The 20,193-nt window shown below is 48.0% G+C and overlaps 1 protein-coding gene across 2 annotated transcripts in view; it reads left to right on the top strand.

Annotated features, from left to right (window-relative positions):
* The window catches only part of LOC132876098 (uncharacterized), a 50,050-nt gene that overhangs the window by 7,461 nt on the left and 22,396 nt on the right, over positions 1–20,193 (top strand). The gene's annotated exons all lie outside the window — the stretch shown is intronic.

Here is a 20,193-nt window from a genome sequence, read left to right as displayed (position 1 = left end):
TATTATTATTATTATTATTATACATACACACTCTTCATATCAGCATTCTCGAAGGCCAATGCTAGCTTACCCGCGACCCAGTGCTGTTAGCGCAGCAGTCCATTTACCTTCCAGCTGGTGTAGTGTTAGCGAAGGCCAATGCTAGTGCAATCAAGCCAATTATTATTATTATTTTCCCTTTGTAATTTACTTAGTTACTTTTAAAATCAACATCAACAACTACACACAACCTGGCAGCCAAAATTCTCTCTAAATCTTCCGCTTTTAACGAAGCAAACCTGGCAGCCATGTTTGTTTACAAATTGTCATAGTCACCAGGGGCAGAGCTAAAGGGGGGTGGGTGGGGCCATTGCCCCTGGGCCTTGGGCCCTCCCCTAGCCGTACAGGGCCCCACCCTTTGACATTCAGGCCCTCCCAATAAATGTGCCTTACGCGATTTCATTGGAAATTCCTTGAAACCTACAAGTTTTCACATGATTACAGACTAGTTGACCTATATATCTCTCATTTTTGCTACACATTCTTATCATGGTTAAAAAATTTTTTTTAAAAACCCTGTGAAACCAGGATAGTTGAGGCTTTTCTTGGATTCGAGATAACTGTGAACGCATCCGCTTCTGAACTGGAGGGCCAAATTATTAGCTGCACTGAAGGGAATGGCTTAGATCTCTCCAGATGCCGTGGACAGGGTTATGACGGCGCAGCGAACATGAGCGGAATTTATTCTGGTGTTCAAGCGAGAATAGCTGAGCGGGAGCCCTCCCAATAAAGGGCCCACCCCCCATGGCCCTTGCTTTGTACGTGCACTGTGCGGCTCATTGTCTGAATTTGGTACTGAATTATTCTGTCAAAACTATCCCAGAGATTAGACAGTTTTATGATGTAGTTGCCAACAGTGTTAAGAGATGGGCATTACTTGGCGACTTATTGAGCCCAGAGAGCAGGGACATAACCTTGAAACGCCTCTGCCCAACCCGCTGGTCCTCCTGCTATGATGCGCTTGTTGCGTTAAAGTACAGATATGGAAACGTCATTAAAGCTCTCACTTACAAGCGAGAAAACGAATGAACGAGATGAGGCAGATGCACTTAAAAAGGCCATTACTAAATTTCAGTTCATATTTTTAATCAGCCTTCAGACAAAGATTTTGGAGTACACTAATGCCATCTCAAAGTTACTGCAGGAGAAGACCACTGATCTCCTCAAAGCGTCTGCATTATTGCAGAATGCTGTACGAACTCTACAGGAATACAGGGAGCAGTTTGATGAGGCAAAGGCTTCCACTCTGGCATTGGCTATGAAATGGGGCAGTCAAATGCAATTTGTAGCCACCAGGTTGAAAAAAGTGAAGTGCCACTTTGATCACCTTAGCGAAGACAGTTGGCTTTCCGATGCAGAACATTATTTTCGGTGAATGTGTTCTATGCATGCCTTGATGTAATCATTCAGCAGCTGTCACAAAGGTTTGTCAGTTTAAATTGGACTGCTCATTTGTTTGAGGCTATTCATCCAAATACGCTCCAGCATGCCAATGACGAGGAGCTATACGAAATGGCCCGTTGACTGTGTGATCACTATAGTCGGGATATTGACTCCAGCTTTCCTGGTCAACTAGTGTCATTTAGGGCTTGTTTCAAGGAGCAGATAGCGAGACACACATCTGTGCTTAGCCTGGCCAGGTTGCTGGTAGTAGATCATTGTGACAGTTCGTATGAGTGGGAGGAGCACAGAAGGACGGCAGGCCAGAACTCAGTTCACAAAACTCTTTTATTTTGGACTTTTCAGTTGCAATACTCTCCAGCCACGCGCGCACACACACACACACACACACACACACACACACACACACACACAAGTCGTCTGGTTAGGGAGAGAGCTCCCCTCCTCTGCTCTCTCTCTCTCTCTCTCTTTAAATAGGGCATGGTCACTGGGGAAGACACACAAACACACGTTAATAAACATCAGGTGCAGTGATTCTGCCACTTACCTTCCCTGACTCCGCCCTCCGGTCACAGACTGATGCTTGACCACGCCCCCACTGCCACATACCCCCACCGCCTGACTCAGGCCGGGCGGCCATCTGGCCTGCAGCTGACTCCCCCCCCCCCCCTTGACAGGAGAGGAAGTCCGCCACAACCATCTGCGCCCCCGGCCTGTGGATCACCTTGAAGTTAAAGGGTTGGAGTGCCAGATACCAATGGGTGATCCGCGCATTGGCATCCTTCATGCGGTGGAGCCACTGGAGGGGCGCGTGGTCTGAACAGAGGGTGAAAGGGTGTCCCAGCAGGTAGTAGCAGAGGGCGAGGACCGCCCACTTGATGGCCAGGCACTCTTTTTCAATGGTAGCGCTCCTCATGCACCGACAGCTTCCTGCTGATATACAGCACTGGACGGTCCTCCCCCTCCACCTCCTGGGACAAAACAGCCCCCAGCCCTCTGTCCGACGCATCCGTCTGCAACATAAAGGGGAGAGAAAAGTCAGGGGAGTGTAACAGTGGCCCCCCACACAACGCAGCCTTCACCTCAGAGAAAGCCCGCTGGCATTGCTCCGTCCACTGGACCAGATCTGGTGCCCCCTTTTTAGTGAGATCAGTCAGCGGGCTGGTGACATCCGAATAATTAGGTATAAACCTACGATAGTAGCCAGCCAGCCCCAGGAACTGTCTCACCTGCTTTTTGGTCTTGGGCCTCGGGCAGGCCGCAATTGCTGCTGTCTTGTTAATTTGGGGACGCACCTGCCCATTGCCCAAGTGGAAGCCCAGATACTGTACTTCCACCCGCCCAATCGCACACTTCTTCGGGTTGGCTGTGATATCCGCCTGCCTCAGCGACCTAAGGACGGCCCTCAGATGTTGCAGATGCCACGGCCAGTCATTACTATAGATAATGATGTCATCGATGCATGCGGCTGCATAGGTGGCGTGGGGGCGGAGGACCCTATCCATCAGCCGCTGGAACATAGCGGGTGCCCCAAACAGCCCAAAAGGAAGTGTGACAAACTGGTGTAAGCCAAACGGTGTGGAAAAGGTCGTTTTTTCTCGGGATAATGGAGTCAAGGGGATCTGCCAATAACCCTTTGTCAAATCCAGTGTCGAGTAAAAGTGAGCCGTGCCTAGTCGATCGAGCAACTCATCAATACGAGGCATTGGGTACGCGTCGAATTTAGACACCGCGTTGACTTTTCTATAGTCTACACAGAACCGGACTGACCCGTCAGCCTTGGGTACCAAGACCACCGGGCTGCTCCAGTCACTGTGGGACTCCTCGATGATGCCCATTTCGAGCATGGCCTTGAGTTCCTCCCGAACCACTTTTTTCTTGTGTTCGGGTAGCCTGTAAGGGCTGCTGCGCACTACCACCCCCAGGGGCATCTCAATGTGGTGCTCTATGAGGTCGGTGCGGCCGGGCAGGGGCGAGAACATGTCCGAAAATTCGGTCTGCAACTGGGCAACCTCCGCGAGTTGGGTTGGGGAGAAGTGGTCTCCACATGGGACCGGAGAGGTATGCGATGCCAATGTTCCCTTTTGAACCTCCGGCCCCAGCTCTGCCTTCTCCAGAACCACCAACACCAACACCACGGGGACCTCCTCGTTCCAGAGTTTGAGCAGATTGAGGTTGTAAATCTGTAGCACCCCACCCCTGTCCGTTCACCTCACCTCGTAGTCGACGTCCCCGACTCGCCGTGTGACCTCAAAGGGTCCTTGCCACTTGGCGACCAATTTGGAGCTCGATGTGGGCAACAGTACGAGTACTTTATCTCCCGGTGCGAACTCCCTAAGGCACGTACCCCTGTTGTACAGGCGGGTTTGCTGTTCTTGGGCCTGCTGCAAATTCTCCTGGGTTAGGTATGTGAGTGTGTGGAGTTTTGCACACAGGTCAATAACGTATTGAATTTCATTTTTACTTGGTGAAGGTCCCTCCTCCCAATTTTCTTGCAGCACATCTAGAATGCCGTGCAGCTTATGCCCATATAATAATTCGAACGGGGAGAACCCCGTGGAGGCTTGTGGGACCTCTCGCACTGCAAATAACAAGGGTTCGAGCCATTTATCCCAATTACGTGCGTCCTCACTTACGAATTTTTTAATTATATTTTTGAGGGTGCGATTGAACCATTCAACTAAACCGTCCGTTTGTGGGTGATAAACGCTGGTGCGGATCGGCTTGATTCCTAATAACCCATACAGTTCGTTCAGTGTGCGTGACATAAACGTGGTGCCTTGATCAGTCAGATTCTCTTTGGGGATTCCAACTCGGGAGATGACGCGGAAGAGCGCTTCTGCAATACTGCGTGCTGAGATATTGTGAAGAGGCACTGCTTCCGGGTATCGCATTGCATAGTCCACCAGAACTAAAATAAAGCGATGCCCTCGTGTTGACCGATCTAATGGCCCTACGAGATCCATCCCAATTCTTTCGAACAGGGTATCAATTAATGGGAGGGGGCGCAAAGGCGCTTTTGGAATGGCTGCTGGATTTACTAACTGGCATTCGCAGCACGCCGTACACCACTTGCGGACATCGCCGTGAATCCCTGGCCAATAGAACCGGGCCATTATTCGGGCTAGTGTCTTATCCTGCCCTAAGTGTCCAGCCATGGGATTAAAGTGAGCCGCCTGGAATACCAATTCCCGGCGGCTCTTTGGAATCAAAAGCTGTGTGACTTGTTCTTTAGTCTGAGTGTCCTGCGTCACTCGGTATAATCTATCCTTTATAATCGAAAAATAGGGGAAGGACGGGGTGGCGTTTGGCTGGAGCATTTGACCATCGATTACTCTCACTTGGTCAAACGCATGCCGCAGAGTCTCATCTGGTGACTGCTGTAATGGAAAATCCACGAGGGATTCCCCAATAGAAGGAGGGGCCTGCTGCTCCTCACTCTGACACAGAGATGACGTAGACGGCTCTGTGACAGCTGCTCCTGCCAATGCGACACCGGGACCTCCCCCTGCTGAACTATGGCAGGACCCACTCTTCACTAAATGACTCATTAACTCCCCAAATCCCAGCCAATCAGTCCCCAAAATTATCGAGTGGGTAAGGCGAGGATTAACCGCCGCCTTTACTCTAAATTTTTCCCCTCGAAAAAGAATGTGGACCGACACTAAAGAGTAGTTGTGAATATCCCCGTGCACACACAACACCTTCACCAATTGTGCTCCCCCCAGTGCTTCGTCTTGCACCAGGCTTTGGTGAATTGAGGTCTGATTACAGCCAGAGTCCACCAACGCCTGATATGTATCCCCTTGGACACTCACCGGTATGCGATATGCTCCGGCCCGATCAAGGGCGGCTCCTGGCGCGTCGGGGATCCAAACCACCACGCCCACCTCCATTGCCGAGCACTGCTGTTGGAGGTGGCCCGGCTCCCCGCAGCGCCAGCAAACCGGCCCGGGCTTCCTCTCTGCACTGGCGCTCTGGGGCTCACTCACCTGAGGGGGGGAAGAGACAGACACAGAAGTGGGAAATGGGAGGGCACCGAGGGTGTGGCGGGCCGGCTGGGGTGGAGCCGGCCCCCGTCTCCGCGGTGGGGGAATGGGGCGAGGACGGGACACAGAAGGGGGGAGAGAGAGAGAGAGAGAGAGAGGAGAGGGGAGAAGAGGATGTCTGCTGTCCTGCCGTCAGAACAGCCGCCAAATGGTCCTCCACCAGCTCGATGGCCTGATCCAGCGACGCCAGGCGGTGGCACTGGACCCACTCCGCGGTCCCTTCCGGTAGACGGGCGATGAACTGCTCCAGTACCACCTGATCAATGATTCCCTCAGCATCGCGGTTGTCGGGCCCTCAACCACCGCCAGCAGGCATCCTGGAGTTGCTGGCCAAACGCGAACAGCCGGCCGACTTCCTCCAGGCGCAGAGCGCGGAAGCACTGTCGCTGCTGTTCAGGGGTGCATCCCACATGCTGGAGGACAGCCCGGTGGAGGTCTGCGTAGACCAGCTGGCGGTCAGCGGGGAGCTGTAGCGTGGCCAGCTGTGCCTCACCCGTTAGCAGGGGGAGGAGGCGCTCCGCGCGCTGTTCCACCGGCCAGCCTGAGGCCTCTGCTGCCTGCTCGAAGAGCATGAGGAAGGCCTCGGGGTCATCATGCGGGCCCATCTTAGTTAGGGTGGGGGGGAAGGGCCCGTGGAGGTGGTGGACCCCGCCGACGCAAGGAGGTGCTGGAACGCCTGTTGATCTTCCTGCTGCGCCAACACCAGGGCCTCGAACCGTCATTCTTGCTCCTTCCGGAGGGCGACTAGAGCCTGGTGCTGGCTCTGCTGGGCCATGGCGAGGGCATGGACCAGGTCCGTGAAGGGGGAGGACTCCATGGGGCTGTTCTTTTTCTGTGCTCCGATCCCAGGTTTCAGCACCACTGTGACAGTTCGTATGAGTGGGAGGAGCACAGAAGGATGGCAGGCCAGAACGGAGTTCACAAAACTCTTTTATTTTGCACTTTTCAGTTGCAATACTCTCCAGCCACACGTGCGCGCACACACACACACACACACACACACAAGTCGTCTGGTTGGGGAGAGAGCTCCCCTCCTCTGCTCTCTCTATCTCTCTTTAAATAGGGCACGGTCACTGGGGAAGACACACAAACACACGTTAATAAACATCAGGTGCAGTGATTCTGCCACTTACCTTCCCTGACTCTGCCCTCCGGTCACAGACCGATGCTTGACCACGCCCCCGCTGCCACAATCATCCAGCAGTAACTTCTACATTTAGTGAGATATGCACGGCCTTCTTGCTTTTTCTCACTCTCTCCGTCTCAGTTGCGACAGCAGAGCACTCTTTCTCCAAATTAAAATTGATAAAAAGTTATCTCAGGAGCGCAATGGATCAAGAGAGACTCTGTGTATTGGCCATTTTATCAATTAAGAATGAGTGAGCAAGAGTGCTTAACATCCCTCAAATAGTCGACGAATGCCTTTTTAATGACGAACGCAGGTTTCCGTGTCGGCTTTGTAGTTGAAGACGTGCTTACACAATGAGGGTGTATCATTCATGATTGCTGGATTTTTTTTTGTTGTTGTTTAGTGTCTATTTGGAACATAATAAAAAATGAATGGAAAATACAGGCTATGTAGGCCTATAAAAAAATAAAATAATAAAAAAAACCTTTGAGCAAGTTTTGTTCTAATATAGCCTGATTATATGCCGCAGACCTTCTTTTTGTTTGCAATTTCTCCATGGCTACGTTCTTAAAAACTGCTTTTTGTTAGATATAGCCTGAGTAGGCCTACGGTATATGCCGCAAGCCTTCTAATTTGTTTGTTTGCAATTTCGCCATGTGGGGGGGCCTGATTGGTGTTTTGCCCCGGGGCCTTGTGTGCAGTTGTTCCCGCCACTGACAGTCACTCACTGGCGCAGAAGTTTTACGTCTCCGATGTGTCTCTTTTCCAGTTTTTCGATATCCATTGGTATGTTTTCCTCTTGTAAATATGCGTGAAGAATATCTAATGAAGTTTTGGTAGCCTTTCAGGTGTTCAGCGTGTCTTCGGTTTCAGTTATCAGTTTATTTATTTAGTGCTTAATTATAGCATAGCTAATCCCAGCAGTAGCACTGGATTAGCCTTGTCTTCTCTCTTTCCCGGTGGACAAAGAAATGATTGTGTGCATGTGTAGCAGAAAAGTTTTGTCATTGGATATTCGCATGAGCTCTGACGTGTGACGTCATGTTGTCTTGACAACATGCAATATTGTAACAATATTGCATGCTGATTCTCCATTGGGGAGAGTGGCGTAATACATGGAGGATAAGCGATATGCTAACGATATTGCATGCTATTGTCGGCATGCAGGCACTTACAGATGTATGTGCAGGGGAGAGCGGGGAACGCAGACTGGCAAACAAATTCAAAATGCTAGACGAAATCGAAGTCGAGAGGCAGGCAGGGGTCAATCGATCAACAGACAGAGTAATAAGGGCGAGACTAAAGAGTAACAAGAACGGGACAATAACAAGGGTCGAAAACATGATAAAGCAGGCAGAAAAACAAGGCTTGGTAGGACAGGTAAGGCACTGAACAATACTTCGCATCGAGTGACTGTGGGAGAGGTGTTTATATAGCGTTGGCTGATAAACCAGGAAATGAGTGACAGGTGTAATTAATAGACAGGCAATAGAGGGTGCTGTGGTTCTTGAGTGTTGCAGGTAAGATTGGCCATGTTTGTAGGCTGACTGGAAGTGGCGCTCTCTATCGCATTACTGACAGCTATCAATAAACCCACTAGAAGAGAATAGAATACATGTTTTTATTCCATAGAAAAAGTGTCCTGTATGTATAATAATTCCCAATATTTCATTCCAATGATGTCACTCCCAGTGTTTTCCCACTAACTTGATGCACATTGTCAAAATGATGAACCGGCTCAAAATTTAAATTCTTTTGATTAACTTGCATACACACACTATATACATATACATACATACATATATATATATACAGTGGTGCTTGAAAGTTTGTGAACCCTTTAGAATTTTCTATATTTCTGCATAAATATGACCCAAAACATCATCAGGTTTTCACACAAGTCCTAAAAGTAGATAAAGAGAACCCAGTTAAACAAATGAGACAAAAATATTATACATGGTCATTTGTTTATCCAGGAAAATGATCCAATATTACATACTTGTGAGTGGCAAAAGTATGTGAACCTTTGCTTTCAGTATCTGATGTGACCCCCTTGTGCAGCAAGAACTGCAACTAAACGTTTCCGGTAACTGTTGATCAGTCCTGCACACCGGCTTGGAGGAATTTTAGCCCATTCCTCCGTACAGAACAGCTTCAACTCTGGGATGTTGGTGGGTTTCCTCACATGAACTGTTCACTTCAGGTCCTTCCACAACATTTCGATTGGATTAAGGTCAGGACTTTAACTTGGTCATTCCAAAACATTAACTTTATTCTTCTTTAACCATTCTTTGGTAGAACGACTTGTGTGCTTAGGGTCGTTGTCTTGCTGCATGACCCACCTTCTCTTGAAATTCAGTTCATGGACAGATATCCTGACATTTTCCTTTAGAATGTGCTGGTAAAATTCAGAATTCATTGTTCCATCAATGATGGCAAACCGTCCTGGCCCAGATGCAGCAAAACAGGCCCAAACCATGATACTACCACCACCATGTTTCACAGATGAGATAAGGTTCTTATGCTGGAATGCAGTGTTTTCCTTTCTCCAAGCATAGCGCTTCTCATTTAAACCAAAAAGTTCTATTTTGGTCTCATCCGTCCACAAAACATTTTTCCAATAGTCTTTCTGGCTTGTTGTGATCTTTAGCAAACTGCAGACGAGCAGCAATGTTCTTTTTGGAGAGCAGTGGCTTTCTCCTTGCAACCCTGCCATGCACACCATTGTTGTTCAGTGTTCTCCTGATGGTGGACTCATGAACATTAACATTAGTCAATGTGAGAGAGGCCTTCAGTTACTTAGAAGTTACCCTGGGGTCCTTTGTGACCTCGCTGACTATTACACGCCTTGCTCTTGGAGTGATCTTTGTTGGTCGACCACTCCTGGGGAGGGTAACAATGGTCTTGAATTTCCTCCATTTGTACACAATCTGTCTGACTGTGGACTGGTGGAGTCCAAACTCTTTAGAGATGGTTTTTTAACCTTATCCAGCCTGATGAGCATCAACAATGCTTTTTCTGAGGTCCTCAGAAATCTCCTTTGTTCGTGCCATGATACACTTCCACAAACATGTGTTGTGAAGATCAGACTTTGATAGATCCCTGTTCTTTAAATAAAACAGGGTGCCCACTCACACCTGATTGTCATCCCATTGATTGAAAACACCTGACTCTAATTTCACCTTCAAATTAACTGCTAATCCTAGGGGTTCACATACTTTTGCCACTCACAGATATGTAATATTGGATCATTTTCCTCAATAAATAAATGACCAAGTATAATATTTTTGTCTCATTTGTTTAACTGGGTTCTCTTTATCTACTTTTAGGACTTGTGTGAAAATCTGATGATGTTTTTGGTCATATTTATGCAGAAATATAGAAAATTCTAAAGGGTTCACAAACTTTTAAGCACCACTGTGTATATATATATATATATATATATATATATATATATATATATATATATGTATATATATATATATGCAATGATGTGGAAGTTTCAAAATTCCATATTTTATTCAGAATATAACAGAGATGACACATCAAATGTTTAAACTGAGAAAATGTATCATTTAAAGAGAAAAATTAGGTGATTTTAAATTTCATGACAACAACACATCTCAAAAAAGTTGGGACAAGGCCATGTTTACCACTGTGAGACATCCCCTTTTCTCTTTACAACAGTCTGTAAACGTCTGGGGACTGAGGAGACAAGTTGCTCAAGTTTAGGGATAGGAATGTTAACCCATTCTTGTCTAATGTAGGATTCTAGTTGCTCAACTCTCTTAGGTCTTTTTTGTCGTATCTTCCGTTTTATGATGCGCCAAATGTTTTCTATGGGTGAAAGATCTGGACTGCAGGCTGGCCAGTTCAGTACCCGGACCCTTCTTCTACGCAGCCATGATGCTGTAATTGATGCAGTATGTGGTTTGGTATTGTCATGTTGGAAAATGCAAGGTCTTCCCTGAAAGAGACGTCGTCTGGATGGGAGCATATGTTGCTCTAGAACCTGGATATACCTTTCAGCATTGATGGTGTCTTTCCAGATGTGTAAGCTGCCCATGCCACATGCACTAATGCAACCCCATACCATCAGAGATGCAGGCTTCTGAACTGAGCGCCGATAACAACTTGGGTCGTCCTTCTCCTCTTTAGTCCGAATGACACGGCGTCCCTGATTTCCATAAAGAACTTCAAATTTTGATTCGTCTGACCACAGAACAGTTTTCCACTTTGCCACAGTCCATTTTAAATGAGCCTTGGCCCAGAGAAGACATCTGCGCTTCTGGATCATGTTTAGATACGGCTTCTTCTTTGAACTATAGAGTTTTAGCTGGCAACGGTGGATGGCACGGTGAATTGTGTTCACAGATAATGTTCTCTGGAAATATTCCTGAGCCCATTTTGTGATTTCCAATACAGAAGCATGCCTGTATGTGATGCAGTGCCATCTAAGGGCCCGAAGATCACGGGCACCCAGTACGGTTTTCCGGCCTTGACCCTTACGCACAGAGATTCTTCCAGATTCTCTGAATTTTTTGATGATATTATGCACTGAAGATGATGATATGTGACGACTCATGGAATCCACGGACACATGTCGGCCGAAACGAATCCGAGAAAATTGCAAAACAAGCATTTTTTTTTTTAAATTTAATGCTTCTTTTGCGATTTTCTCGGATTCGAACTCCTTTCTGATATTGCTCCACTATTTGTCGGCGCAGAATTAGGGGGATTGGTGATCCTCTTCCCATCTTTACTTCTGAGAGCCGCTGCCACTCCAAGATGCTCTTTTTATACCCAGTCATGTTAATGACCTATTGCCAATTGACCTAATGAGTTGCAGTTTGGTCCTCCAGCTGTTCCTTTTTTGTACCTTTAACTTTATCAGCCTCTGATTGCCCCGTCCCAACTTTTTTGAGATGTGTTGCTGTCATGAAATTTCAAATGAGCCAATATTTGGCATGAAATTTCAAAATGTCTCACTTTTGACATTTGATATGTTGTCTATGTTCTATTGTGAGTACAATATCAGTTTTTGAGATTTGTAAATTATTGCATTCTGTTTTTATTTACAATTTGTACTTTGTCCCAAATTTTTTGGAATTGGGGTATATATATAAAAAAAAAATAAAATAAAATAAAATAATATATATATATATATATATATATATATATATATATATATATATATATATACACACACACACACACACACATACTAGTGCATCTCAGAAAATTAGAATATTGTGAAAAAGTTCAATATTTTCCATCAGTTATTTAAGAAAGTGAAAATGTTATATATTATTGACTCATTACACATAAACTAAAATGTTTCAAGTGTTTTTCTATTTTAATTTTAATCAGTATGGCATAAAGTACAAAAACATAAAAAAAAACCATCTCAAAATATTAGAAAATTTCCTTTTGAGTTTGAGTAAAACAGTATGAACACAGTGTATCTCTCGGTCTAGTTCAGTACACACAACCACAATCATGGGGAAGACTGCTGACTTGACTGTTGTCCAGAAGATGATCATTGATGCCCTCCACAAGGATGGTAAGCCACAAAAGGTTATTGCTGGAAAGGGTGGCTGGAAAAGGTGCACAAGCAACAGGGATGGCCGCAGTCTTGAGAGGATTGTCAATAAAAGTTGATTCAAGAACTTGGGAGGGCTTCACAAGGAGTGGACTGAGGCTGGTGTCAGTGTATCAAGGCCCATCACGAACAGACATCTTCAAGAAAGGGGATACAACTTTCGCATTCCTAATATCAAGCTACTCCTGAGCCAGAGACAATGTCAGAAGTGTCTTATCTGGGCTAAGGAGAGAAAGAAATGGACTGTTGCTCAGTGGTGCAAAGTCCTCTTTTTAGATGAAAGTACATTTTACATTTAATTTGGAAATCATGGTTCTAGAGTCTGGAGGAAGAGTGGAGAGGCACAGAATCCAAGGTGTTTGAAGCCCAGTGTGAAGTTTCCACAGTCTGTGATGATTTGGCGGGGTGCCATGTCATCTGCTGGTGTTGGTCCACTGTATTTTATCAAGTCCAAAGTCAACACAGCCATCTACCAGGAGATTTTAGAGCACTTCATGCTTCCATCTGCTGACGAGCTTTTTGGAGATGCTGATTTCCTTTTCCAGCAGGATTTGGCACCTACCCACAGTGCCAAAACTACTACCAAATGGTTTGCTGACCATGATATTACTGTGTTTGATTGGCCAGCCAACTTGCCTGACCTGAACCCCATAGAGAATCTATGAGGTATTGTCAAGAGGAAGATGAGAAACACCCGATCCAAAAATACAGATACGCTGAAGGCCACTATCAAAGCAACCTGGGCTTCAATAACACCTCAGCAGTGCCACAGACTGATCACCTCCATGCCACACCGCATTGATACAGTAATTCATGGTAAAGGAGCCCCAACCAAGTATTGAGTGTATAAATGAATATACTTTTCAGAAGTTGGACATTTCTGCATTGTAAATCCTTTTTTTGATTGATCTTAGGGATTATTCTAATAATTTGAGATACTGGATTTCTGATTTTCATGAGCTATAAGCCATAATCATCAAAATTAAAACAAAAAAGGCTTTAAATATTTCACTTTACATGTAATGAATATAGAATATATGAAAGTTTACCTTTTTGAATTAAATTATGTGTTAGGACTAGGACTGTTTTGGCCTCTAGAGGCCGCTGTTATTTCCTTTTCATGTCGTGTTTATTTTGGCCTCTAGAGGCCGCCACTGTTCCTGTGTTTTGTGTTTGTGTTAATTGCCTAATTATCTTCACCTGTGTCCTTAATTAGTTTGTCTATTTATACCCCTGAGTTGAGTCCTCTTGTCACGGAGTCTTTGTGCTGTTATGTTTATCTCCAGTTTCCTTTGTACTGTGTTTTTTGATCTTCTTAGCTTTTGAATTTTTGCACTTTGCTTTTCTTTTGGATTATACTCTTTGGTTTTTTTTTTTTTTGTCTTTTGTTTTGCCCTGTATATAGTGTATATAGTTTAAATAAACCTTTTGATTCTTTTTCTACTTCCGCCTCACGCCTCTGCATTTGAGTCATCCCCCTGGTGGCCTAGTGGGGGTTTGCTGGATTATCACACCAACGAACCAGGTTCGAATCCCAGCAAAACCCTAACAGAAAGACTCCGTCATGACCGACTCAGCAGAGGCTGCTTCAACTGTCTACCCGGCCAACCTTCAGGGAATTATGGCAGCTTTGACACGCTTCGGAGCGACCATGGACGCTCATGGACGTACGCTCACCAGCCAACGTGAGGCCCTCGCTCGCCACGAGGAACTGCTTCAGCAAATTGGGAAAACCCTGGCACAGCTGACATCTCTGCCTGCATCTCCTGCTCCTGATCCAGTTCCTGCTCCTGATCCAGCTCCCACTCCTGCTCCAGTGCCTCCTGCAATGCTGCCTTCTTCACCTCGCGAACCCAGCCTTCCTACACCACAGAGGTATGACGGCAAGCACAGTGAGTGCCGAGAGTTCCTTACCCAGTGTCAACTCACCTTTGAGCTTCAGCCTACCACCTACACTACGGATCGCCGCAAGATTGCCTTTGTGATCACCTTATTAGCTGGTAAGGCGCGAGCCTGGGCTACTGCTATCTGGCAAAGACAGGGACCTGAGTGCTTTGATTTCCAGCTGTTTTCTGAAGAGATGCTTCGGGTCTTCGATCAGGCAGACATCAGTACCGACGCAGCCCGAAAGCTCATGTCCATCCGGCAAGGAGGAAGCGTCGCAGATTACGCCATCTCGTTCCGAACACTCGCAGCAGTAAGTGGATGGAACGAGACTGCCCTGGTGTCAGCCTTCCACCATGGTCTGTCTGACCCCATCAAGGACGGTCTGGCCTCTATTGGATGCCCAAGTGACCTCGAAACCCTCATCTCACATGCTATTCGTCTGGACAACAGGATGAGAGAACGCCACCAAGCCTTGAGCCCCCCCAGCCTCCCTACCTCTACCTGGAGACCGTCTACCTCCTTCAGTGACTGTCCAGAACCCATGCAAGTGGGTCGTACTCGCCTCTCCGCATCTGAGAGGGAGCGCAGAAGGAGGGACAAGTGCTGCATCTACTGTGGCAAGCCTGGTCACTTCCGAGCATCATGTCCCGAACTCTTGGGAAAAGGACCGCCCCGTCCAGCCGAGGGAGGGTTGTGACGGGGCCTACCCTCTCTCCCGGACTCCCTGGCCAAGGAATCTACATCCCGGTCTCCATCTCCTGGGGTGAGTCTGTCCACTCTTGTCAAGCTTTGATAGACTCAGGGGCGGCTGGGAACTTTATGGATATTCACTTCGCCCAAAGCATCAATATTCCGACTGCACCTCTTGAAGTCCCACTGTCTGTGTCTGCCCTCGATGGCCAAGCGTTAGGTGATGGAAGAGTCACCCAAGTTACTTCTCCAGTTTTCCTCCAGTCTCAAGGTCACAAGGAAGAAATATCCCTGCACCTGATTCCTTCACCTGAGTTCCCAGTTATTCTAGGCCTTCCTTGGCTTACTCGCCACAACCCTCGCATAGACTGGGTAACAAGCCAGGTTGTGGAATGGGGCCCTGCATGCCATGCCTCTTGTCTGCTCTCTAGCTCTCCTGTGTCTCCTGCCGAGCCCCCTGATCTCACCGAGTTATCTCAAGTTCCCACAGAGTACTGGGATCTCAAGGAGGTATTCAGCAAGAGCAGGGCCGCCGTTCTTCCTCCGCACCGGGCCTACGACTGTGCCATCGACTTGCTCCCTGGGACTACCCCTCCTCGTGGCAGACTGTTTTCACTCTCTCAGCCAGAACGCAAGGCCATGGAGGAATACCTCAAAGATGCCCTGGTCTCTGGGTTTATTCGACCCTCCACTTCACCTGCTGGAGCCGGCTTCTTCTTTGTCGGCAAGAAGGATGGGGGGCTCCGACCATGTATTGATTACAGGGGCCTGAATAAGATCACTGTGCGCAACCGATATCCCCTTCCGCTGATGTCCACAGCTTTCGACCTGCTCCAAGGCGCCACCGTCTTCACCAAGTTGGACCTACGGAACGCATACCACCTCATCCGTATCCGACAGGGAGACGAGTGGAAGACTGCCTTTAACACCCCGTCTGGGCACTACGAATACCAGGTGATGCCCTTCGGACTCACCAACGCACCAGCTGTTTTTCAGGCCCTAATCAACGACGTCTTAAGGGACATGATTAACCTATACGTTTTTGTCTACCTCGACGACATCCTTATCTTTTCCAAGACCGTGCAGGAGCACCGCCACCATGTCCGCCAGGTTCTCCAGAGGCTGCTACAGAACAATCTGTTCGCCAAGGCCCAGAAATGCGAATTTCATGTTCCCGAGGTCTCCTTTCTGGGATTTATTGTACGGACAGGCCAACTCCAAATGGACCCTGCCAAGACCCTGGCCGTCCGGGATTGGCCTACTCCCAAGTCCGTTAAGGAGGTTCAGCGGTTCTTAGGATTCGCTAACTTCTACCGCAAGTTCATCAGGAACTTCAGTTCTGTGGCAGCACCCATGTCAGACCTCACCAAAGGGACAGGTGGATCTTATGGCTGGTCTCCTCAGGCAGAAAAGGCGTTCAAAGACCTCAAGGACCGCTTCTGCACGGCACCCATTCTGGTTCTCCCGGACACCTCCCAACCATTCATCGTGGAGGTGGACGCCTCGGACAGTGGTGTCGGCGCGGTGCTCTCTCAACGTTCGGAAGGAAAGCTGCACCCCTGCGCTTACTTCTCCCACCGCCTGAGTCCTGCTGAGTCCCGGTACGATGTGGGGGATCGAGAACTGCTAGCGGTCAAACTGGCCCTTGAGGAGTGGAGGCACTGGCTGGAGGGAGCACAACATCCATTCCTGGTTTGGACTGACCACAAGAACCTGGAGTACCTCCAGCAAGCCAAGAGACTGAACCCTCGACAGGCTAGGTGGGCCCTGTTTTTCAGTCGGTTTGACTTCACCCTCTCATACCGCCCCGGCTCCAAGAACACCAAACCTGACGCACTGTCCAGACTGTTCTCTGCCACTAACAGGGAAAATGAAGTCGGGCCTATTATCCCTGTGTCCCGGATTGTGGCCCCTGTCCGCTGGGGTATTGAGGAGGCTGTCCGACGAGCCCAACGCCAGGACCCCGGTCCTGGGACGGGGCCACCAGGCCTCTTGTACGTCCCACATCAAGCCCGGGCCAAGGTTCTCCAGTGGGGTCACTCTTCCCCTCTCACCGCCCACCCGGGAGCTCGGAGGACCCTGGACTTCCTGAAAAGACGCTTCTGGTGGCCTAACATGGAGAAGGAAGTAAGGTCATTTGTCCTGTCCTGTGAGGTTTGCACCAGAACCAAGAACCCACGACAGCGTCCCCAGGGTCTCCTGCATCCTCTGACTATTCCCCGGCGTCCCTGGTCCCACGTGGCAGTCGACTTTATCACGGGTCTCCCTGAGTCACAAGGTAACACGGTCATTTTGGTCTTAGTTGACAGATTCTCCAAGGCCTGCCGCTTCATACCACTGTGCAAACTCCCCTCTGCTCTTGAAACTGCGAAACTTTTGTTTAATCATGTCTTCCGAGTCTTTGGTCTTCCACAGGACATCGTCTCAGACCGAGGGCCCCAGTTCTCCTCCCGAGTGTGGCACGGGTTCTGCAAGGTCATCGGAGCCACTGCCAGCCTCTCCTCTGGGTTTCACCCACAGTCCAATGGTCAGACGGAGAGGCTCAACCAGGACCTGGAAACCACCCTGCGAGGCCTGGCTATGGATAACCCGACATCGTGGAGCACCTGGCTGCCATGGGCGGAGTACGCCCACAACACCCTGCAGTCATCGGCCACCAAGCTGTCGCCATTCCAGTGCCAATTCGGGTTCCAGCCACCTCTGTTCCCGGACCAGGAGGAGGACGCGGGGGTGCCCTCGGTCAACCAATATGTGAGACGGTGTCGCAAGACCTGGAGCAAGGTCAGGAAGACCCTCATACAGACCTCCAGAACCAACCAGACTCAGGCCAACCGCCATAGAAGACCTGCACACGCTTTCCGCCCTGGGCAGCGTGTTTGGCTGTCCACTAAGGACCTTCCACTGCGGGTGGAGAACCGCAAGCTTGCTCCTCGCTACATTGGCCCCTTCAAGGTGGTGCGCAGGGTGAACCCTGTCTCCTACCGGCTCCAGTTGCCCCGGACTCTGAGGATCAACCCCACTTTCCATGTTTCCCTGTTACGGCCCGTACTGACGTCTACGTATGCCCCTGCCCCTAGGAACCCCCCACCCCCCCGCATCTTCCAGGGGCAGACTGTGTTCACTGTGAATCGCCTGCTTGACTCCCGCCGGGTCCGCGGCGGGTTGCAATATCTGGTGGACTGGGAGGGCTATGGTCCTGAGGAGCGCTGCTGGGTTCCTGCTCGGGATGTCCTTGATAAAGAACTATGTCGGGACTTCCATTCGGCCCATCCGGATCGCCCTGGGAACGTCAGGAGACGCTCCTAGAGGGGGGGGTCCTGTTAGGACTAGGACTGTTTTGGCCTCTAGAGGCCGCTGTTATTTCCTTTTCATGTCGTGTTTATTTTGGCCTCTAGAGGCCGCCACTGTTCCTGTGTTTTGTGTTTGTGTTAATTGCCTAATTATCTTCACCTGTGTCCTTAATTAGTTTGTCTATTTATACCCCTGAGTTGAGTCCTCTTGTCACGGAGTCTTTGTGCTGTTATGTTTATCTCCAGTTTCCTTTGTACTGTGTTTTTTGATCTTCTTAGCTTTTGAATTTTTGCACTTTGCTTTTCTTTTGGATTATACTCTTTGGTTTTTTTTTTTTTTGTCTTTTGTTTTGCCCTGTATATAGTGTATATAGTTTAAATAAACCTTTTGATTCTTTTTCTACTTCCGCCTCACGCCTCTGCATTTGAGTCATCCCCCTGGTGGCCTAGTGGGGGTTTGCTGGATTATCACACCAACGAACCAGGTTCGAATCCCAGCAAAACCCTAACATTATGAAAAAAATGAACTTTTTCATGGTATTCTAATTTTTTGAGATGCACTAATATATATATATATATATATATATATATATATATATATATGGGGCGGCACGGTGGTGTAGTGGTTAGGGCTGTCGCCTCACAGCAAGAAGGTCCGGGTTCGAGCCCTGTGGCCGGCGAGGGCCTTTCTGTGTGGAGTTTGCATGTTCTCCCCGTGTCTGCGTGGGTTTCCTCTGGGTGCTCCCGTTTCCACCACAGTCCAAAGACATGCAGGTTAGGTTAACTGGTGACTCTAAATTGACCGTAGGTGTGAGTGTGAATGGTTGTCTGTGTCTATGTGTCAGCCCTGTGATGACCTGGCGACTTGTCCAGGGTGTACCCCGCCTTTCGCCCGTAGTCAGCCGGGATAGGCTCCAGCTTGCTTGCGACCCTGTAGAACAGGATAAAGCTAGCCTGGGCCCGTCCATCCTAAGTGTGACGCAACACGGGGGCCTGTTGCGAACTTAGTCTGCTAGGCAGGCTATCTACAGCTCTTCCAAGCTCCCGAAAAATCGGGAGCCAATCAATTTTGAGCATCTCCAATGGCCCTGGGTAGAGGCGTGTTCAAGGCAGTGACATAGTAGAACTGCGACCGGAAGCCATAGATTGTTTACAGAATCTATGCCGGAAGCGCTTCATTCACTGGAAACATTACGAACATGGAGCAGCGGCAAGCCTTTGACACAGCGGTAGATGCTGTATTGAAAGCATTCAACGGGAAGTTCTCATTGAAAACAGAGCAAAGAGCAGCCCTGGAGGTATTTATTCTCCTCCTTCTTCTTCCTGTTACTCAAGCAGTTTCCGTCGCGTCACATACGTCAGAGGAAAGAGTGATGTGATTGGTTTAAGCTTCGTCACAGCCTTTTCTGGCTTCGACCAGTAGCAAACTGAGGCATTTCAGGGAGGCGGGTCAACCACGCGCTTTGGGAAATGGTTGGGCTTAATATCTTTGCCAGACCAATGCTCGCAGAGCTTTGAAGTTGCGTTAGCCAGACTAGGATAAAGCGGCTAGAGATAATGAGATTATATATATATATATATATATATATATATATATATATATATATATATATATATATATATACAGTGGTGCTTGAAAGTTTGTGAACCCTTTAGAATTTTCTATATTTCTGCATAAATATGACCTAAAACATCATCAGATTTTCACACAAGTCCTAAAAGTAGATAAAGAGAACCCAGTTAAACAAATGAGACAAAAATATTATACTTGGTCATTTTTTAATTGAGGAAAATCATCCAATATTACATATCTGTGAGTGGCAAAAGTATGTGAACCTCCAGGATTAGCAGTTAATTTGAAGGTGAAATTAGAGTCAGGTGTTTTCAATCAATGGGATGACAATCAGGTGTGAGTGGGCACCCTGTTTTATTTAAAGAACAGGGATCTATCAAAGTCTGATCTTCACAACACATGTTTGTGGAAGTGTATCATGGCACGAACAAAGGAGATTTCTGAGGATCTCAGAAAAAGCATTGTTGGTGCTCATCTGGCTGGAAAAAGGTTACAAAACCATCTCTAAAGAATTTGGACTCCACCAATCCACA

The sequence above is a fragment of the Neoarius graeffei genome, chromosome 28 (assembly GCF_027579695.1).
Source record: "Neoarius graeffei isolate fNeoGra1 chromosome 28, fNeoGra1.pri, whole genome shotgun sequence".
NCBI classification, from domain to species: domain Eukaryota; kingdom Metazoa; phylum Chordata; class Actinopteri; order Siluriformes; family Ariidae; genus Neoarius; species Neoarius graeffei.
The sequence above is the reverse complement of the archived record's forward strand: the minus strand, read 5'-3'. Positions and strand labels throughout refer to the sequence as shown.